The sequence below is a fragment of the Pantherophis guttatus genome, chromosome 1, assembly GCF_059756535.1.
Source record: "Pantherophis guttatus breed Tessera chromosome 1, ASM5975653v1, whole genome shotgun sequence".
Classification (NCBI taxonomy): Eukaryota; Metazoa; Chordata; class Lepidosauria; order Squamata; family Colubridae; genus Pantherophis; species Pantherophis guttatus.
In genome coordinates this window covers 64,139,970-64,163,540 of record NC_142063.1, presented here as the reverse complement: position 1 = coordinate 64,163,540, position 23,571 = coordinate 64,139,970, and the positions used below count along the sequence as shown (strand labels likewise).

The window sequence follows — 23,571 nt, the reverse complement described above, 5'->3', positions numbered from 1 at the left end:
AGTATGGATGAGGATTTCTGGGACTTAAGGACCATGTGTCTTAAAGTTGCAAGATTGGTCAACCGTGCTTGAGAGCCAATTGGAATGGAGGCATAGAGGCAGTCCAGACTGCTATGTATGCACTTGTACAGGAAGAAAAACATTACTTTTGATGTAGAGCAAGGAAAACTGAATGGGGGTCACCTCCCAGTAACCTAAGAATCACTGAATTTGATTTCTGCCCCCTCAAAAAAATACATGGCCCCTTATTATGCCAGAGAAGACAGAAAATGCAGATCAGCCTTCTCAATGTACTGAAAGTGTTTGGAGACACCTCAGTAACAGTAGGACCATTTGTAGATTTTTCTGGACTACACATAGGCTTGTTTATGCACTCCTTAATGCTTTAAAACATACAGAAAAAATGGAGAAATCAGATCTATTTTAAATTGTATGGGCGCATCATTCATAATAGAATCTAAATAGCTTCACTTTGTGATGTATGAAAGATAATGAGAATAGATTAAGGAGGAGGCACCAAAATATTTTGCACTAAAATATTTATCCACTGAAGCCCTTTGTATTGAAATTACTTCCTTGACATTCGTATTATGTTTAAGCAAGAAATGACTGGCATATAAATTTGATAAATAAATAGAAACACATGCTGGGAGAAAGTTCATATCTGTTATACTATTAACTGCCCTATTTAGTGAAATGTGGAAAATGCTTTATCTCAATGAATTACCTAGTTATATATATTTTCCAATTGCAAACTGAAAAACAATTGCTGCATAGATTAATTAACAGAAGGAGAGAGAAGTAAAAACCAGTAAGATAATATCAAGAGTATGATATTATAGAAAGAACTATCAGCAGATTTGGGGAAAATATTTACTTAGATCTTTTTTGCATACTTTCACAGAAGCTTTTTAAAAAGCTCAGAGGGATTTGAATTAATTTAGAATAATCTCTAAACTGTGGATTTCTTCTGTGTGTAAATTCTCTTATTCAAAGTGGGTATAAAGTAATGGCAGCATTGTTTGTCAATGTCCTCCAGTGACTGTTAGCAGTGGATTTTTGCACATATTGTTCCAGGCAAAAAATTAGTATTTTGCATTAGCAGAGGATAATTAGGCAATAAGATACAAAAGAGAGTGGGGTTATCATGAGATAAACACACACATGGGGCATTCAGAGGCACCGCCAAGTATCTGTAATCCCCCTAGGGTATGATTATCTCATGATAACCACACACACTGGAGTTGTCTTATTGCTATTATAAAATATCTTTATTATAGGAAGAAATGTGCATTTTTGTGCTGAAAGAAGATGGAGCTGGCAATTTAGAATGTGTGCAGCAGTTTCAGCTGAGCTGTGTGTGTAGTTTACATGGATTAATCTATCCCCCCTGGAATGTTTCCTTAGCCAAAAAACTGGTTCCTTAAATCCAAGCAGTTGTAATCTGTGATAGTGAGATGTAGCTTTTCAGGGTATTTGAAAATTCCAAGCTTGTTTACTTTGTTGCTCAGTTGATTGCTGAAATGCACATATGTATACACATACACAAACATACATAGACAGACATTTGTGGAAAATACCCTTCTTACCCTTCAATAAGAGCCTTGATAGTACAGTGGTTTAGTGCACCCTGTTATTAACACAGCTGCCTGCAATTTCTGCTGGTTCGAATCTCTCCAAGGCTCAAGGTTGACTCAGCCTTCCATCCTTTCTAAGGTAGGTGAAATGAGGACCCAGTTTGTGGGGGCAATAAGATGACTTTGTATAAAATATACAAAAGAATGAAGGCTATTGCTTAACGCATTGTAAGCCGCCCTGAGTCTCCGGAGAAGGGCGGCATATAAATCAAATTAAAAAAAAAAAACCAGTTATGTAGACAAGTGGGACTTACGCTTTATTAGATGTTTTTAAATAGAGCTTAGACTGTTGTTGGCTATAGTTTAAATTAAATCCCTACTCTGATCAAGGAATAAGACCGGATGGCTCAAATAGGCCTCTCCAAGCCAGTGGTTTGTTTTTTTGTGTGTGTGAATCTACCGTATATTTTCAATTTTTTTTTTCAAATAAACAAAAGAGTTCAGCTCATAAATACTCAGAAATACCTTGTCATACCGATAATCAACTTATGGCAGGATAAAATGTTTGATGTGGGACAAGTATGAATAATAACTATCTTTATCTGAATCAAGACTTATCTTTGTCTTTAATTTCTCAGAGAAGTAATTCAAGTTGAATTGGATTTCAACAAAAAAAGGTAAAATAATATTTTCTTCAGTCATTTCTGTCTTCTGGTGCATTATACACATTGATAAGGGGCTGTAGCTATATTGGGCCACATTATGGACTATTTTACTCTCTTTTTGATAACAATCAAAACTTCCTAAACTGGACTAATTATACCTCTTGATACATTTTCCTATCTTTTGGGGGTCTTTGGTGCTCTCTGAGCTTGGTAGTTTTTTTGTGGCTATGTCATTACCACATTAAGTAAAAATATTATCACTTGTGTGCCAATTGTATTACCTAGTTTAGTAATAAAACAATATGCAAGAAAGCCACCAATCTCGGAGAGCACCAAGGTCTCCACAGTTCAACCCAGAGCTATAAAAATTCTCTTCTATCACTTCCATTTTTTGCTTTTTACTTAATGAAGGAGAAATTTATTTATTTATTTATTTATTTATTTATTTATTTATTTATTTATTTATTTATTTGTTTATACTTATATGCTGCCCTTCTCCCAAAGGACTCGCGGCGGCTCACAAAATTAAACGATAAAAACAATAAAAAATAAGCTACTAAAAACAATCAATTTAAAATCTCCCAATTAAAAATCACCCAACAGATCAGCAAATTTGTTGGAAAAGCCATGTCTTCAGGTCACGGCGGAAAGAGCAGAGGTCGGGGCCCATCCAGAGCTCCGTGGGTAACCCATTCCAGAGGGTCGGTGCGCCCACAGAGAACGCCCTCATCCTGGGCACCACCAGCCGACATTGTCTGGCCAATGGCACCCGGAGGAGGGCTGTCCTATGTGACCGCACAGGGCAGTGGGAGGCAGGCAGAAGGTGGTCCTGCAAATACCCCAGGCCCATGCCATTAAAACAAGATAACAAAGAACAAGGAAGATTAGTTATTCTTGTTCATAGTAAAATGTCTATAGTCAAGATAAAGCACTCCAGTGTTTCTCACCCTCCCCACCCCCTACAATAAGGAAGCATGCTTCACTGAAAATAACAGGTTGCATGTAAATTTTACTGAATATACTTTTAAAATAGATGCAGGTAAATTTGGGGGCTGAGAAGTTTCCCCAGCAAAATTAGCTTTGCCTGTACAATCAATATCTCTGCTGCCAACAATCCTTCTCTCCTATTGATGAACAAGAACTCTAGAATTAATAGTTCTTAAGAGAACAAGTGACATTTGGCAACACAAGAACTTTCTCCAAAACTTTCATTTAATTTACAAATATCTCTGTTCTCAAATGTTTTAATCCAGCAACTCATTATTCAGAAAATTGCTTTGGTTTTCACCACTGTTTTTGACTGACTTTGAATAAAAATCAACTTATTTTTAGACACAACAGAAGCATTTTCTTCCTTTATAATAGTCCTGTAATGTGTATTGATGGTGCTGAATTTTCAGGTGACCAAATCACTTCCTAAATGATCATGTTCTCCTATAAAAGTGGGGGAGAGGGTAGTGGTTTCTGTATTCAGAAGTTTTTAGGGCAGCCTGCTTTGATTTGTAAGGCAGTGTGACTTATTGGTGGGTTGCTCCTGGTTCTGTCCGGTTGTATAGAACCGGTAGTAAAACCAGCAGGAGGCTCTGCCCACCCGGCACAACACCATCATTGGTGATCTGCGCATGCGCAGAAGAAGAAAAGCATGTGACCAATTCCGCTGCAAATCCGTAGTAAAGGTAAATGAACCCACCGCTCGTTGTGATGGGATATACAGTAGTTGATAATAAAACAGCACATAATACTGATAAGCAAAAGGAAAGCACTCCTACTGTTTTCTTCACACATTCTCATTGATATTGAACAAATTTTAGCTAGAAATTAACATTGAAATAGACTGTAAATTGTGTGTTAAAATGTAATCAATATTTTTATTTGTGTTTGGGCAGCAAAAAAACTGTGAAGAAAGCTTCATGGAATTTGTTTGTGTATAGATACTTGAATGCTGGCCTTCAAAATGTGTCAGTTGTAATTTAAGATTGGTGTTTAATATGGAATATGGAGATCAATCCAATTGATTTCATTGAATAAAATAGTCCTTGTAAGGATATATGGGTACACATTTTTAAATGCAACAAGCCCAATAATTGGTTTAAATGTAAAAATAAATTGTGTCTAGAGAAATCCAGCTCAGCCATGGCTGATGCTTTATTGGTTTTTACATTTCACTAACTGATGGGCTTTCATGTAAAATCAATAGTTTGCAGTCAAGTATATTTTGCTTTCTTGTGCTGTAGGTTCTGTTAGCTGAAGTACAATTTTTATGTCAGAAGCCAGTCTTTCGTTTTGCAATAAACCTGTTTTAAAACAAAGAATTTAAAGGCTCACTTTTGCCTCCAAAAGTTCCCTAGCAATAACGTATGGATTTTATCATTTGATTCTTAGGTTGGTTAGGATTTAGGGGAAAGAAGGATTTTGATTTGGTTTGTTGTGGTTGTTATTGTTGGCTAACTCCCAGGTTTTTTTTTTAATTAACTCCCTGGCTATTCCATCCTTGAAAAGCAATTGTCTTCCATTAGATGGATAAGGTAGACAAAAGGCAGCATGGCAAGCTCATTTAGCAGAAAGCAAGAAAACTGTGTTCCTCGTGCTACATCTATACTGAATCTGACAGCAACTTCACATTGTGCTGTAATGGTGTGGAGGGGCACCGGCTTTGTTCCCTTTGGGCATTTTTGACAGTTTTAATAGAAGTGAAAGGCAGTTTCTCCAAGTAGAAGGAACTATTGCTTTTCATTTTTTGAAATTGTAATTCGTGGCTCACAGCAGGGGAGAGTCTAAGATCAAAGAGTAAAGCAAATTTGCCACATCCTCCTTGGTCTCGCTCGGAATGTTACCCAAGTGCATTCTGCAGAACTCACTGTCACAAGAGAAAGACCTTGGCGGGGTAATGCATTTGGACCACAGATATTGAAAGAAATAGTAAATATAACTCATCCAAAATAGCCTAAAATGTCAGCCCTCCCTTCATATGGCCATAGCTTCTCATATTGCAAAATGGCAAATTTTACTTCAGGGGAGAAGGATCGTGTTCCCATGGCTAAGAACTCTAAAGGTCATTCAGTACTTTACATCTAGAGAGGGCAATGGCCACATTGTGAGATTTCTGGCTCCAATAAAACAGCATCTGAAAACAGTGAAATTCTTCTTTCTGGTCTCTCACAGTCTGAACGAACAGCGAAACACTCACAAATGGTGTTCTCCCCCTCCGAGTTTTTTCTCATCCCTCCATAATAGCCTTGAAAGAGCAGGTGCAATTTTATAGTCATCTGAATTACAAAGCTATAATTACTGGTGGAATTTCATATTTTCATGAAAAGGAAGTTTCTTTCGCAATAAAGTTCTCAAACTCAGAACTGACATTTCAGACCAGCTCCTTCTTCCAACCCTACAATTCAGAAACACTCAAAAGGTTAAAAATATAATAGACCTAAAAATAAATATACATGCCACTTATTGAATTCAGTGGAGCAGAGAATTCTTCTGGACTCATGAATTCAGTCAGAGACCAGTTTTATATTTTTTTAAAGTCATGATTTAAAACAATTGAGCACACACTATAAACATTGAATCACTAGAAAATGAAATCTGGTGAACCATTCACAACCCAACTGAACTAATACGTTAGAATATTATACCTTCAGAATATGTGAAGTGCATGTTAGATCTGCTCAAAAGTCACTTTGGCTGAACAATGGTTGAACAATTTACATAAAAATATGTGTTTTGTCAAATCAAATATATATTTGCTATACATGACATGACTTCAAACAAAAGTGAGAGCAAAAAAAAAAAATGTTGTCATGGAAGCAGTCTAAAAATTCACTTTCCAAAAGATCGAAGAGTTTAAGGAAGCAAGTTTGACCCATGACAAAATCTTGTGTAGCTGGATGTTTCTGTCAGATTTAAAGGTAATTTGGCCAACTTTTTCTCTTCAGATGTTCCTCTGAATTTATTTCAGAGGCTTTATTTATTTATGTACTGTATTTAACCTATAGTAGTCAATTAACACATCCATTTTTATGGAACAGTTTGGATTATTTTATTCCTTTTTTAAAAAAATTTGATTTATATGCCGCCCTTCTCCGGAGACTCAGGGCGGCTTACAATGCATTAAGCAATTGTCAGTGTTGTTTTAAGTTCATTAAATATTGGGGTTTTCCTAAATCTGTTGATTTTTCTTTCTTACACATGAATGAAGCTATGTTGGCTATGTTTGCATAACATTGTCATCAAAAACATTTAATAGCAATGCACTTAGACTTATATACCACTTCACAGTGCTTTACAGCCTCTCTGGTTTACAGAGTCAGCATATTGCCCCCAACAACCTGGGTCCTCATTTTACCAACTTTGGAAGGATGAGTCAACCTTGAGCTGGTGAGACAGCAGTCAGCAGTCAGCAGAATTAACCTGCAATACTGCATTCTAACCACTGCGTCACCACGGTTCTTAATAAATTTTAGAAAACTAGTAAATGAGTATGTAATGGTCCTGGTTTTAGTTATTTTCACATCATTGTATTTTAACATCTTAAGCTTATTTTATTATTTCTTTAACATCTTAAGCTTATTTGCATAAAAGTGACCATCATTCTGAACACAGATAACCAAAATAAAGCTTATAAGCCTAAATTCTATCTGTGTTCCAGATAATGCAATTAGCTTAAGAGTTGGTTAGATGCCATTTGCAGTGGGGAAAAGAGTAAGATTATGATAAATCATGTTTAATCATCAGAATTTTTAAACTGTTGGCTCTGTAATGACCCAGTCTGGTTATCTGAGTCTACTGTAAAGTTATATGATTGCATTATTAATATGGAGTTGACAGTTCTGTTCATAATAAGCCTGGTATAGTTTTAAGTACAGACATACAATTTATTCAGGATTTTTTTATGGAACTAAACCAATTAGACAAATAGATCACACATATATTTCTGCATATTGGACAGCTATTAAAGGTACAGGATAAAATTGAAACCAGCATCCTAGACACAAAAAATATCAATTTACTTTACTCTTGGACTTTTATCCAATCTTATCTTAAGAGTTCAATTAGATCACTAGATGGTGATTAATGTACACAGAATATTGACCTGGCAGAATTGCTTGAATTATAAACAGTTTGGTCTGAGGACACAATATATGAAGAACAACATGTCTGTAAAAGTACTGTTCTACATTCTTCATAAAGGTCTTTATTTGGTTCGCCTTTCTGTCTCAGAAGCAGCTGATAGCTACGGGGAAAAACCCTCACTTGGGAGGTGTTTTTCCACAGGAAGCTTCTTCTGTACTTTCCTTCATGGTATTCAATGACAGTCGTCTTACATTGTCAGAATATCTTCTTCACAGAGACTTTTTTCTCTTGCTTGTTGTTACAATATTATTCATTAATATTGTGGCTTTCTGGGCAATTATATCCCTGTCTCCATGTAAGTGGTTCCACTTCAATGAAACATTCTAAAATAAAGCAATGCAGCTTTAATGTTTGTTGTTGTTGTTGTTGTTGTTGTTGTTGTTGTTGTTGTTGTTTTGACTGTTGGCAAGTTCCCTGATAATTTGTTCACATTTACATTGTAAAATACTTAAATGCAAATATTCAATTTGCATTTAGGCTGTTGAAAAGCAGTCTTTGTGAGGCTGCTTTTGAAGATGATTCAGAAGCTTCAGTTGATCCAAAAGATGATGGGCCAGAAATGGAAGATTTAGCCATGTAACACCAATGCTATGTTCTCTGTATTAATTAATAATCTGTTTCTGGGTCTAATTCAAGCGCACCTTATATTGTTCAGCTTCCAGGTTTTTCTTTTTAAGTAAGATGTGCTCCATGTCATGAATTCTATTTGACAATGAATACTAAGAGTTAAACATGTAAAGAGGGGGAAGTGCAATGACACATTTCAATAACTACCCCAAAAGAATTCTAGAATACCATATCTTTTGAAGTTTGGAACATTTCTAATTTTATCAAAGTTTATCAAGATTTGGTTATTCCACATGACACTACAGCATTGACAATGGCAGAATTATTTTCAACTAGGGTGAGATTTTGGAGGAAGAAGGGGCAAAATTAAGTAATATTTAGCACACATATATGTATAATTTATGTTCTCTCAAAAGATCTATTTTGTTTGCTTTCAATCTTACATGTTCTGCTTGATTGGAAGCCACTTTGATTCCAAGGAATTAACAAGATGAATTGATAAAATTTCCTTTTTCTATAATACGTTGGATATTTGAAAATACTGAAACCTGACTTTATTCATGTGCAAAGGACTAAGAATCCCAAGATTCCCTACCTAACAGCTGGCAACTATAATGTCTGACTGAAAATGATGGGCACTGACATTCAATGAAAAAGGAGAACACCAAGTTGAACAAAGTTACTATATATGTTTTATGGGTTTAAGTTCCTCTTTATAGACACTGATCAGATTGTACAGTTCATATGAGTTCTGTTATGAGTTCTTCTATTTAGCCCTGTTAAATTCCTGAAACATTGGAAAGAATGACTGGCTGGGGGGGGTTGTATCACAATTCATCTACACAGCTAACACAGTCAAGCAGGAACATTTCAATTTGCCCATCTCTTGATTCTCTCATATCTTCTAAGGAACTTTTTTCCACATTTCCATTTGTAATTAAACAGTGAAACAATTTTTTTTTTAAAAAAAAATCCCATGAGGTTCTAAGAAATAGAAGGGACAAAATCTGCATTAGCTAGAGCAGCAGCTAATAGACTTCTTAAATGCTACATGTTGAAATTAAATTGGATTTGTATGTGCTTAATGGTACACAGCATGGTATCCTGATTTGGCAATGGCAGGAAAGAAGAGTTAATAATTTCATAGAAGCAGGAGGTTAAAGGGAATCATTGTAAGGATATTATTAAAATAACATGGTTTTGTGATAGCAATCTACACATAATTAGTGATGTATTCCAGCTGCAGTTTAGGATGTAATTTTTGTCTTTAAATCTATCCAACGAAGGAAAAATAGGAGGAGAGGTGAGAGAAACTTCTGACTTAAATGGACACATTATTCACCGCATTTGCTAGTACCATCTTAAAATATTGCTAAACTCAGTAGCTGAATAGCAAAATACATACATTTTTGAAAGCATATTTAAAAAAGGGAACATATTAAGAATGGCAAACAAAAATGAATAGTAGGAAAAGTGTACAAAGACTATAAATAAGAAAACTATATGTGCAACAGTATACACTAGAAAAAACTTTGTGTAACAAATCAGGGCATTGTTTTAAAAATAATTCATAAAAATGTTTCCTTAGTATAATTATAACAGAGAAAGAATAAGCACAATTAGTTACTATGCAACAACATGTAATGTATGTGTTTTCAAAAGTGTGACATCTAATTTCAACAGATTTTACTTCCAGGTAAATAGATGTAGACTGAGTCACCATGAAATAAAAGAAAAGTTGGATTAAAAAAAACCCCCAAAAGCATAGGTCAAAACTAAGGAGTTAAAAGATTGTCTGAGACAATGGTATTGGGAATAATCGATGAACTGGTAGTAAACTTAAATGGATGGATTAGTATTGGATTGGTTTAGATTCCTATTTCCAAGAATGGTTTCTTATTTAAGAAACTTTTTGATTTATGTGACATGACAAAATTTCAGAAAGCAACCTTCACTATGAGATAGTGTTGATATACTATAATAAAGTATTGTTATTGTTCTAACATACTGTATTTTTAGGACCATAAGACGCTCTGAAGTATAAGATACACCTAGCTTTTGGGGAGGAAAACAAATCTGCCTCTGCCTCTACCTCAGAGGGTAGCTCTGCTGCAATTTACCTCCTTGCAGCAAACAGCAAACAGCCTGGTCAGCTTCAGCACAGCCTGATTTAGCATAAGCAGCTGATTGACGGTTGGATTGGCCTCCCAGAATACCACCTATCAGCTGTTCCAGGCTGCGGAGATCATCACCACCTGTTGCTGTCCATCACTGTTGCCTCTGCACACTCTGTTTTAAGCCTTCGTGCATCCCGTTTTTGACCTCTATGCATCCCAATTTTGACCCGTTTCAGGTGGCAGGAATCCCTGCTGCCTGGAACGGGCCAAAAATGGGATGCATGGAGGCCAAAAATGGGCACACAGAGGCGGCGATGGGTGGTGGCGATCCCTGCAGCCTGGAAGCTGATAGGCGGTATTTCAGGAGGCCTATCGAACCGCCAATCAGCTGCTTGTGCTAAATCAGGCTGTGCTGAAGCTGACTAGGCTGTTTGCTACAAGGAGGTAAATTGCTGGGAGCAGAGGCCGAAGGGTGGGGCCAACGGGCGGGCAGGGCTTCGGCAACAGTCACTGTATAAGACGCACAGACATTTCCACCACTTTTTTGAGGGAAGTGCATCTTATACACCAGAAAATAGGGTACCTAAAATATGTTCCTTATTTCAGAGTTTTTCAGATAATCAACCATAAGTGTGTCTAATATTCTTCTTTTTTTGCAGGGAGTGTTCATGTTGAATGTTCTGTTCATACTGTATATTCTTTTAGCTATTCTTTAGTTTGTTTAAAAAGAAAAGAAAGTTCAAAAGTTTAGTTTGTTTAAAAAGAAAAAAAGCAAATAGGGCACTCAACAGGAGCAAGATCTTGCACTGGTGTAACATTTTAACTTTATGTTGAAAAAACCTATTATAAATTATTATTAAAGTATAAATTATTTATACTTCCTTATCTTAGTTTCTTCTATTCTCCCTTCAGAGCACCACTTGAATAAAATGTAGAAGTCTTCTTCCTTTTTTGGCCTAAGGATATCAGATTCAGAACAGGTCAAGATCTTAATTTAGACAAAAAGGGAAATTATCCCTTCCATATTTTACCAGTCAAAATACAAAAGAAAGATATATGGAAATAGATATCTGAGAACAAATGTACAATTATCCAGATACAGCACGACTATCTACTGTATATTGACTGATTAATTATGTTTCACCAAGTTGGGATCAACTTTTAACAACTATAGAGAGCGGTTTTCTCTATGATAACCTGTCTCTAAGTTGATCCTTCAGCTTTTCTAACAGTGTTCCCCTCACTATTGAGTCCATCCATCTTGATGCTAATTGTCCGCTTCTCTTTTCTTCCATCTTTCCCAGTATTAGAGACTTCACACAATATAGCTGAAGTAGGAGGATCTGAGCCTGGACATGAGAACTTTGGGTTAATTTAATCACTTACTGTTTTTTTTTTATTCCATGGTATTCTCAGGAATCTTATCCAACAGTAAAGTTCAAAAGCTTTAATAATCTTTTGATTCTACTTTTTCAAAGTTCAACTTTTGCTAATTTAAAGTGTTACCATTGTATACCATTGCTTGCATTAAACTGATTTTTGTAGGTATAGACGCATCACAGCATCTGAATATCTTTTCTGAGGCTTTTAAGGCTCCTCTACCAAGTGCTAGTCTGTGGCATATTTCTTGATTGCTTGTTCAGTGAAGTATATACTTACTTATTTTTTACTATTCTTTGACTTTCTCAATTATCCAAGATGCATCAGCAATTATGTTTCATGTTCCTCTACCTCTTTTAGAGCCAGCTAGAACATCTGGTATTTCTTTTTTCCACAAAGGGTGCTTTAATCTGAATTGGATTATTTTGTGATCTTGAGAATTAAGGATATTTCACAATAGCTTGTGCATTCTGCTAAGCCTCCATTTTTTGTACTGGGACACGGATTGACCACTTCTAATATTTTGGCCACTGTGTCATTCTACAGATTTGCTGGCATAGTTTGGGTTAAACCGTTACTGACTTTTTTTGTTGCTTGACATATTTCTGTGGGTATTCTATCATGTATGTTGCTCAATACAATTATGGGTCACTCACTCAGACTATTCTGTTTGTTTAAAATGGTTCACATTATGAAGTTACGAATTAAGTGTCTTGAAGTCTTGAGCATCTCATCTGTGAATTAGAAGCATAGATCAATTTTAACTAGAGACATTTTGTTCATTGACAATTCATGGTTGTCCAAATTAATATTGAAGTCATCAATGATTAAGCTGTAAGAAAGTATTCCCCAAGTCTCTTTTAAGAACTTTCTAGCTTCATAAGTAGATCAGAATAATTCAAACTGGAAAATAATTGCCATCTGAAATAGGAAATAATTAGTTTATTTAATAATCTCCAATCACACAATTCAGTTCTTACTAAAACAAATATAACATATATTTGAGGTATTATTACCTCAAATATAACAGAATCTTCTGCAAGCAGACAAATCTTTATTTAGAAAACTGTAATATTTTAAACATTCTGTGCATGGAACAAAATTTATGCTTCCTTTTTATTTTGTGGGTGTATACCGGGGTGAAATCCAGCAGGTTCTGACAGGTTCTGGAGAACCGGTAGTGGAAATTTTGAGCAGTTCGGAGAATTAGTAGCGAAAATTTTGAGTAGTTCAGAGAACCACAAATACCACCTCTGGCTGGCCCCAGAGTGGGGTGGGAATGGAGATTTTGCAATATCCTTCCCCTGGAGGCGGTGGGAATGGAGATTTTGAAGTAGCCACGCCCACCAAGCGATGCCCACCAAGCCATACAATGCCCACCAAGCCACACCCACAGAACCGGTAGTAAAAAAAATTGGATTTCACCACTGGTGTATACAGAGTTACACCTGAAACGAAGAGAAAAATCTGGAGGTTTCTGCGCACCATGGACAGACTGGGTGTCAGGACAGATCCGTGCTTGCAAGTACACTCTGAGAGCATTGTTTAGGTATTGTTTGTATAGCCAAAGTGATAAGTCCCAGAATGCAAATACCTTGAATTGTTTCATAAAGTCTTAATAGGAAAATAACAGCAAATTAGGATACTTGCTTCTGTATAGTACTGAGAAATATCCCTTTTTATTTTTTTATTTTTATTGCAAGATTTTTGCAATATCTTAATTTTGTTAATGGGAGAGAAAATCAGCAAAGTTGGTTCAGGAAGCAAGTTTTGGAAATCTGGCATCTTGAAAGACTCCGTGACTTAATTCAGATCAGTTCCATCAATCCCTCATTTTTGTGTGTGTGTTTTTTTAAAGAAAAACATCTCTTGATTGTGGCTCAAATAAGTCAAAACCACGAGCCTAACTCTAACAAAACCACAAGCCTTTCTTGGCTTTTTTGCTTTGTATTAAGAGAAGATTTTTGTTTCCTTTATTTCTATAGCCTTAATTAAAAAAAAAAAAAACCTCTTTAAAGTTCATCCAAAGCTCACTTATTTGGGACATGTGGTATTAATGTTTTATGACTGATTTTATTGTATTTCTTATATTTTGAGATGAAAACTGAACCAGAAACATTTAAAAAACAAAAGTAATGTGGGTATTTGGTGAATGCACCATTTTTAAAGCAAGCTATTAACATAGCCCAGAGATCTCTGAAAAGAAGGTAATTTTTATTGCCCATGAAAACCCCTTTGATTGAGTTTCATTGCATTCTTATTCAAAATGTTTATATAACATCAACTTCAATTATGGTTTGCATTTACATTCAGATTGTCAGTGCTACTGAAAATAGTAATTAATGATGTAGCTCCATTAAATAAGAGAACGACATATCCTATTGGCATCCAATGAATGTGAACATTTAAAGATGACATGAACATCCCCTGTGTGAATTATCATGAATTATCAGTTTTCATGTGCTTTTAAAAATGCATAACAGTTTACTGCAAAATAGTATCCTTTTATTCAATTACTTTAGTGCATTCTATAGGATTCCCTGCTCTTGTATGAACTTTTCTCAGATACCTCCAGAAGCCATTCCAAAGCTAAGGGATAAAATTATCTTGCCCAAAAGGCCACTGACAGCCGATTTCTTGAATTTTAAGCTCACACAGGTTTTTTATTCACAATGAAATGTAAATTGCTGCTCTACTTATTTAGTTTGTATAGCTCGTCTAGAGTTTTAAATTATTTTGTGTGCTTTGATGTTCAGTATTTCAAAGTGTGCTCTTACCAAGGCCTTATAAAGCGGTACTAACACTTCATGTGATCTTGATTCTAACCTTCAGTTAATGCAACCTAAGATTGCATTGGCTTTTTTAATGGCTGCAGCATACTGATGGCTCATATTTAAGTAATTGTCCACTAGGACTCGATCTCTTGCACAGTTACTGCTATTGAGCCAAGTTTAACCTAGTCTATACCTGTACATTAATTAGGTTGTGGTCTACTTTGTCAAATGCCTCACTAAAATCCAAGTATACTATATCCATAGCATTTTGCTGATCCACTAATTTAATCACTTTGTTAAAGAATGAAATAAGATTTATTTGGCATGATCTATTTTTGACAAATCCATGTTGGCTTCTGGTTATAACTTTGCAGTTTAGTTTAATTTTGTTTAACTTTCATGTGTTGGAAAATACCTATTTAGTTGAACATCAGCTCTAGAAATAGAAATTCAAGTGACAAAAATAAGAAGCAATAAAATCAGCATAAAACCCAGGCACTTTATATTAAAACTCTCAGACTTGAAGCTGCAATTGGATGACTGTATGTAGATGTTGTTATTTCCTGCCCCTCTGATTGTGACTTCACTATGTATCTAGTGAAAACCTTGCAAAAGAGATCTTTATATGAATGGTATCAGACTGGTTGTGAATGAAAAGTAGGAGTATCTTTGACATCCGGTGGGAAACATCTGCATAGCAGGTTCCCCAACTGAGACCAATGAAGTGGTGGACAGTTTGGCCTCAGCTGTGAAGCTACAGTCAGTATGGCAATTTAACCCTGTGGAGAAGGTTTCCAAAACAGTGGGGGAGGGATATGTGCTGGTTGTTCCAATTATTTGTTAATGAGTTTTGTATGAATTCCTGCCATTTACCCCTTGGAAATTTAACCCCCTACTGTCCTACCACAAAACCATGTTTTATTGGCTTACTAAACATGAATGTAACAGTTGCATCTGGAAGACAGAGGGAAATAAATCTGAAGTAGTCTAACAGCTGGTTACGTAAGATCATGTTTCATCTAGAATAATCAACAATGCTATATTGTATTCTAAGGTGCTCTACCATGAGAGATTGTGAAAATAGAGAAAATAGAGAGACTATATTTATAGATATGCTATAACACATGTCATGGATTTACTTCTTAATTCCTTGCATTTGTCCCTGCATTTCTGTAGTAATTTTCTATATATTAGTTTATAAACCAAGACTGATCCTAACCATATCGACTGTCTATGGTGTTTGGTTAATTTTGAATTAACATATGCTTGCTGCTGCTGTGTATTTTCACAATTATGGAAATCAAAGTGTCATGAACTCTATTATTTAATTGAGGAAAACATTTTTTTTTTTAATTTGGTGTGAAGATTTTAAGACTACAGATAAAATAATTCCCTTAAGATATCCCTTAATAAATGTGATTTGAAGGCACTCCTCCCCGCTTCTTGAACATCTAATGAATTTACATTATTTTTCTTTCATTATGTAAACTTCCCTCATGATTTACAGAATGGCTAGAAGTTTAATAGACCTGAAATGCAAATTCAAATTCAAATTCCCACAATTCAAAGCCACACCACATAGGAATGATTGGAATTGCAGGCTAGTACACTTTGGGGATAGTAGATTGAGAAAAGCTTGATCAAACATATGATTTTAAATTATTTATTTAAATTATTTTCCCATTTAAATGGGAAAACTCTGAAAAAATATACTGAAGGGTAAAGGTAGGGTCCATATCTGAATCGCACCAAGAGTAACCTTGTAGGGAATTTTTATTTTGCTCTATGTAAGAGAACAGCATGTTTTAAGAAGTTGCCATTTTTACAATTATTGGCATTCTGTCTTAGGACATGTTTTACGTCAATCCCTTTTGGCCAAGTAACTCCTCTACGTACATTACTTAATCTCATATAACCTGACCCTACACATGTTTCCTCAAAATTAAATCTCATGAAGTTCAATGGAAGTTAGTCTCTAGCGAACATAGAACCACAGCATGAATCATATACTTGACACTTGATGATTCATAGTTAAATGCATAAAGTGCCCCTATTAAATAACATCAGGGGTGGAACATTTTTCAAAGCTGCTTTGAAGGGAAGGTGTTTCCATAAATAATGTCAATGTAGAATGGTAAGGCAACTGTGCAGAAGTTAGTATTGGCTGAGGAATAATGAGGGAAAGAGGGAGAGAAATTCTGAAAAGCAAACCCACAACTGTAATGCGATGCTATAAAATTAATTAGAAGGCTAGACAGCTTGGAAATTGTACTATACTAGGAAAATTGCAAATGTGATCATAACATGTAAATTGTGATGTCACCAAACAAGCAATGAAAAATATTTATTTTGGCTTAGGCTTAGGTTGGAGAATAATGCTTAATGCCATACAAATTACATTGGACGACTAGGAATTACTGAAAGAAGTATTGTGGAGGGAACTTTTCATTGCTCTCTAGTGTATATTGGATTTCATTGCGTTATGTAACTAAGCTCACACTGACAGCATTTTTTTTTTAAAAAAAGTCTGATTAAAGGAATAGCAGTAGCTAATCCATGGATAACTTTTTTTAAAAAAAATTGGTTTGAGACCCAAGGAAATAATAATTGCCAGATATAGTCCATGCCGTGCTGTGGTTCCTAGGGCATAGCTCTTATGTGCTCAAGTTATAACTTTAAAAAATATTTGTTTACACGGAACCGAAAGAATTATGTTTGCTGGGATTGGCCAAAGTATAACTCATTGAACAGGAAAATATTAGGGCTTTGGATTATGTAATATTCTGAATGGCCCCTGATGTATTAATAAAACTACTGTTACTAACATTGTATGTTTTGCAGTAGATACTGACATATGAAGGAGTTATTTTTTTAAAGTAAATTCCAACAGTAAATCATTAAAAGATACAAACAACTGTCCTTCACCAGCCTACAAACACCCCCAATGGCTCATTGTAAATACATCTACAGTTTAGGAGAACATTTATCTAACACATTGTCAACTCACTATATACATATGTAGAAGTCATTATCCAGGATATTGTCAACTCATTGCAATTAAAGAGTCTTGCAAGGTAACTGTAGCATTTCCTTATGCAAATCAGTATGTTATAACCTTAGGTAAAAATGCCTAGAGACTTAGGACATATTTTATATGTCCATATGGCAACCCCAAAGCAGAAGTGTTATTTCCTTTTTGTTGGTTATTTCTGTGCCTTCAGCTAAAAAGTTTAAATGTCATATCTGCATTTCTAATACTAAAAAGTGGCTATTCTGGCTATAACTATCAACAAAAATTCTATAGCATAGACAGACAATATTGTTGAAGACAGCTTTAATAAAAGAAAGAAAGAAAGAAAGAAAGAAAGAAAGAAAGAAAGAAAGAAAGAAAGAAAGAAAGAAAGAAAGAAAGAAAGAAAAAGAAAGAAAGAAAGACTTGGAAAATCAAACCGCACCAAACTCAATTGTAGAAAATATAACTTCTGCAACAGAGTGGTCAATGCCTGGAATACACTCCCTGACTCTGTGGTTTCATCCCAAAACCCCAAAAATTTTAACCTAAGACAGTCTACCGTTGACCTCACCCCATTCCTAAGAGGTCTGTAAGGGGCGTGCATAAGAGCACCAGCGTGCCTACCGTCCCTCTCCTAATGTTTCTTCTATTTGTACCTATTTTATGTATCTAATCCGTGCTTATACTTATTACCAAATGCGTTCTTGACAAATAAAAATAAAATAAAAAATCTTATGATGATACTTTTAATATTATTAAGCATCTGCCTATCTCGGATCCTTGAGAAGGACTTAATAGGCAGACAAAAATGCCAAATCCAGTCTAAACATCTGGCTTAGTTAACATACTAACTATTCAGAAAAATGTTATTCATGTCAACTTCCCATCAAATATGTTGTGCTATTTGACCAATGCCTCTAACAAGAATGATATCACTTTACCTTTCAGCATACCTTTTGGGAGAAATCATAATGATTTGAAAGAGCTTCTAGTGTAGTTATTAAATTTTAAATTCACCCCATAGCAGAAGAGTTATTAAAGTGACAGGGATGGGGTACATAAATCAAACTTTGGTCATTGAGACATCTAGAAGTATGGAATTCAGCAGGTCATAGTAAGCTAAAAGGCAGTGTTTAAAATGGGATCCTTTAAGTCAGGGGTCTCCAAACTTGGCAGCTTTAAGACTTGTGGACTTCAACTCCCAGAATTCTCCAAACAGCTGACTGCCAAGTTTGAAGACCTCTGCTTTAAATGATAGTTCATTTCAGGGGTGGGTTCTACTTACTTTTACTACCGGTTCAGAATAGCGCCGCGCCATTGATGACGTCGGGGTTAGTGGGTGGGCCTCCCGCCGGTTTTACTACCGGTTCTATAGAACCGGTCCGAACTAGGGCAACCCACCACTCTGTGTGTGTGTGTGTGTGTGTGTGTGTGTGTTTATCCATTAGTCACAAAAGCAGATAGATTACTTTCCATTTGTAAGTCTCAGAGATTACCTTATAATAAAGCATTTGAAGAGGATGGAGTACTGTTGGTCTTTATCTTCCACACACCAATTACTATAACCATACAGGTATTTTGTGATTTCTTGAAAGGTCAGCTGCATTACTTTCCTTAACTGCAAAGCAAAGGCAAAGGAGAACCCTACCTGAAACAGAATGAAAGTGTAAAGAATACTCTGTTTTAATCAATAAATAAAGGATCTCTCCACTAATTGGTAAATCTGTGTTGGCTTGATATGTTCTACCGGTAGGTGAAAGAAAAGCTGTATCCGCCACATTATTGTGACATTTACTAGAGATCAGACAGATTATTGATTGGGACTATCAATTCCCTGTGGCAAAGCAGGCTGCTAGCGTCTCAGTCATTTGGCAGCATTCATTAAATTCATTATTCTGCCAGATGTATCACTGAGCTACATGTGAATATCATATGCACACATACAGAAGACTGATTCCAAACTCATTGAGACTAATGAAAAATGCCTTATTGAACCTAAGTAGCTTTTATTTGTAGGGTTTTCCCTTTAACCTCATTTTCCTTTTAAAGGCACCTGTCCATTAGTTGAACTTATTTTCAAATTCTGACTTCATTGCCGTGGTTACTTCTCTCATTTTCACATGGGCATTATATCTTGTGTCAGTTTAGAAAATGTTCCCTCGTGGTTAAAATATGGCTTCTGCACAAATCTCTATTAAATGCACCCATATCTTCTTCCATTAACTGCATAGAAGGTCTAGAACAACATCAGAGAATTTCCAGGAGAGGAACCTTTATTTTCCTTAATTTCTTTCCAAACTGTCTCTCACGTCAAACAAAATATTTACATTCTGCTTTTTCTCAAGGCTATGTGGAAAAAAGATTACTTTATCCTGTGTATAATGGTAGATTTCCTGAATTACACTAAGAATTAACATACTAAGATTATGTTGAATTTATATTTACCGCCAAAGAAATAAAGGAAGATTAGTAGACTAGATCTATTTCAAGCTATTTAGCTCTCATCAGCTAGCCATACCTTTTTGGAATTCAAACCCAGGCTACCTGCATATTAGGTAGATGTATTAACCTCTAAATCACGGTTCTCCTTGCTTTGTTGGTGTTACCAGGGCAGAGATTAAGTGGGGGTTTTTTTGGAGGAGGGGTTATATAAGAGTGGTCTATCAGGACCATTTGATCTACCCAAATACGGGGTGGAGCATACTGCTTCCCTTTCGCCTTTCAGCCCCAATCCAGGAGCCACTTAATCTCTCCCCTGGTACAGCCAACAAAGCAGACTTTATCTTCCATCTTCTTTCTTCCATATTTCTTGGTTGCAATTTTATGGATTTGGTGGATTTTTCTGCTCAGTAGTTATGAACAGAAATATCCCTTGTTCTCTCCCTTCCTCTTACTCTCTGTCTCATTTCCATAGTGCCTCAGGAAAACTCTGTGTAGCAATTGAGGTTTTGAAAGCATCATGCAGATAGGTTTGCTAGGGTTCTGCTGGGGTTGATGGGCTCTGCTTTTCCTGCAGTAGTCCTTCATGCCTAACTACATCTGTATATAGAGAATAACAAGTGGACTTGTTAGATTGGCTATGGTTTTTGGAATAGGCAACTCTAGTGTTGATTTTTCATTATATACCAATGCAGGTCCTTAGAGCATTCCGTATCAGCTGGAGCTTGGGTAAAAATGGAATCCTTGGTATTCTAGTCTCCTGTCTCTCTCATTTCTTCTTCTAGCTAGGGGCAGAAAAATCCCAACGAGCCAGAAAGTTGATATAGGACTATGGACGGTCATGCCAGCTTAGCTCACAATTGCCTTTCATTATTAAAGACACCATATCTCCTTGCCTCCTTTCCCAACCAAACAGTATGCAAACATGTGGTTTGTAGAATGCCTCTGTGCCCTTCCAAAGTATTGCCTACAAATAGGGATGCATACTAGTAATAAAGGTATTGATTTCTGATCGGGATTACAAAATGCCCAAGAAAACCAGAACTTGTATTGTGTGCCATAAAATTATATTGAGCAATTATACTACAAAGTAAGCATTCTTGGAGTCTCTGGTAAAAGAAACAGCGCTTGATTGATATCCGTGGACATTTAAATGAAAACATTTGGAAGATTTTCACTTTGTTTTTGGTGGCTTTTCCTGGTATGCTCTTTATTATGTGTAATCCCAGAGCCTCGGAATAGAACAGATGTTTAGATGCTTAGATCAATCAAGTGGAACATAGTATGAATCTGCTGGAGAAACAGAAAATAATAATAATAATAGAGCCTGGCAGGAAAAAAGTGAATTTCTCTTTTTATAACTTCCATTATAATAGTACATAAAGGTGTGCCTTGTTGTTTTAAATGGTCCAAAATAAAGCTAAAAGCTGGATTCTATGCAACAGATTATTTCTGATAAAGAAAAAAGAATAGTAATAATACCAATTAATTGAATGGATGGAACCCTTATTTTTGTTTTAGATTTTATCAGAGCTAAGATATTCTTCAATTAACATGTGCTCCAGCGATAATATATTAAAATGATAATATTGGGTGTTGCATTTGGAACATTGACTACTCTTTTCCAATTTCTGGGTGATATCAAATTATTCAAAATGATTCAGTGACCAAACGAGGTCAAAATATCTGTAGGGTTTGTGCATTAGATTCAAATATACTTGGAATCCATAAATAAAATGGGGCAATGGTGAGATATTTTTCTCAGCCCTAGAGGAAAGCTATATACCAAGTCCAGTTCAACTTCATTTCTAATCTGGCCTTCCATGAGGTTTTGTCCTGTGGCTTTTCCCAGAAGTATTTTGTAATTCATGTTTTCAAGTCTGTGTGCTAGTCTTGCAATTAACTTCTATCTAAGATTAATTCCTGTAGATTTTTACTAGATTTAGCTGTTTAATGTTAAGATGTCATTGCTCCAAGCTCTCAATGGTCATGTGTAGCCATCTAAGCCCTGAAGTTCTAATTTAAAATTGGAAATAAGGCTAGCAAAAAAAATAAAAAATAAAAAATGAGGAGGGGTTATTTTGCCCATTTGTTTGCTTAATATGTTGCTCTTGTGACCTTTATTGAGAATTTTTAAAAAAGGGTACACTATCCTATCCTTTACTTCTTATCCAGCTTTATGCAATCCCAAATGATCAGGCAAATCTTCTGATTAGTGTGAAGACAGAGTAGGTTGGTACAAACCAGTCTATGCCAAATTTAGTGAGGTGTGGGATTTATTTTTAGACTTTGTTAAACGCATACAGTAATAAAATAAATATTTTTTTAATGAATATTCAAATTAAGATTGATGCAGTTTGGACTGATCTGATCCCATTGGGCATTCTGATAGGTCTGAACTGATTTACAGTGCAAGTTCAGAATTCTGGCTCAGACGGGGAAATTAACCCAAATTATGAAAAAGCATTACATGAACAGAGTTATGTTCATACATCTTACCTTTACTTATTTTTTCCTCTCATTATAGGCTGCAGGAGATTAAAAATGATGCTCAAACATTTAAAATGTACAATTTTAAATTCAGGATTCAAATAAAGTTTTTTAACAGTTTTCTCAAAACACCTGTCTTTTAATTTTTCTTATTTTAGGGTAAGCTCCAAAAAAGTCAAGATGACAGCTGCAACAGTGTAATTAAAACTCTGCCTGTTTTTCTATATGTGTCGCCAAAAAACACAGGAGAAACTTTGATCACTATCGACAGATCAAAAGGTACAGGTAGTCTTAGAGGTTATTAGAATGAGTAAAACAGAAAAAGGAACACTATTAGCATTACTGCCACCTGAAAAACAACACCCAAAGAAATCTGTAGGAAACATGAAAGTACCTGAAAATGAGCTTTTTAAACAACAACAACAAGTGCAAGTTCTTCAAACAGTGGAAGAACTTGGTAGGAACTTGCAGATGGATTTCAGCACAGCATTACATTTAATGATTTAAGCTTTTCATCTCTTTAACAAGATGCCAAGAAAAACTTACCTTGCTTTTCTTTCTAGACTGATAGACAGCAAGGTTTCAAAAGCCTGTTTTTTAAAAAATGAAGAAAAAAGAGATTGGCAACCCTGCGTGGGTTTTAATGTTAAGAAAATGAGCAACAATATTTGACTGTGTTCTTTCTAATGTTTCCTGCTTAATTTGTTAAATCCATATGTCTCCATTTTTCCTTGTCCCCTAAATTTATATAAAGTAATCTGTATAGTATAATCTGTATAGTACTGAAAAGTCCTCACCCAGTACTACATGCAATAATACAACTCTGGTTTATATGCTCCCACTATTAAATATAAAGCATTTTCATTTCCTTTGTATAGGAATTTCAAAGATAAAAAAAGGGGGGGCAGGCAAATACTGTGACTCCCACTATAAAAAGTGAGTGGTGGTAATATTCCTTTTTCAACTCTTAAATGACTACAAAGAACCAAACAGATAAAATAAGACTTTCATAAAACTGCACGTATGATAGAGAATTAGCATGAGAATTGGTGCAGGCTAAGATTGGCCAAGAGTTCAGATTTATTCTATGAAAAGTAAATCATTTTCTCCTGAAATTAGTTTAGAAATATCATGTTGGGGAGAGGGATACATGCTGGCTCATTTACAGATATTCTAAGGATTCTTTCAAAAGTCCAGTCACTATAGGAAGTTTGTACCCTGAAGAATCTTTGGCTTTGTTAAGCTTTGGCTCCATGAAAAGGAGATGGTGTTTATAAGGAGAAAATATGGATGCCTTAAAAATTTGAACATGTTGATTTGGAAAATAAATGTTTAATAAGATATCAATAAGCAAGAAATACAACGGAAGAGGTCTGCATATCTAGATAAACCTAAATCTGTACTTATATTCACTTA

The 23,571-nt window shown here is 35.5% G+C and overlaps 1 long non-coding RNA gene across 1 annotated transcript in view; it reads left to right on the top strand.

Annotated features, from left to right (window-relative positions):
* The window catches only part of LOC117666107 (uncharacterized), a 29,961-nt gene extending 7,571 nt beyond the window's left edge, over positions 1 to 22,390 (top strand). The window contains exons 3-4 of the long non-coding RNA XR_004591622.3: positions 2,216 to 2,254; positions 22,314 to 22,390. This is a non-coding gene — a long non-coding RNA (uncharacterized LOC117666107). The remainder of the gene's footprint in view (positions 1 to 2,215; positions 2,255 to 22,313) is intronic.
* The last annotated feature ends 1,181 nt before the right edge of the window (positions 22,391 to 23,571 follow it).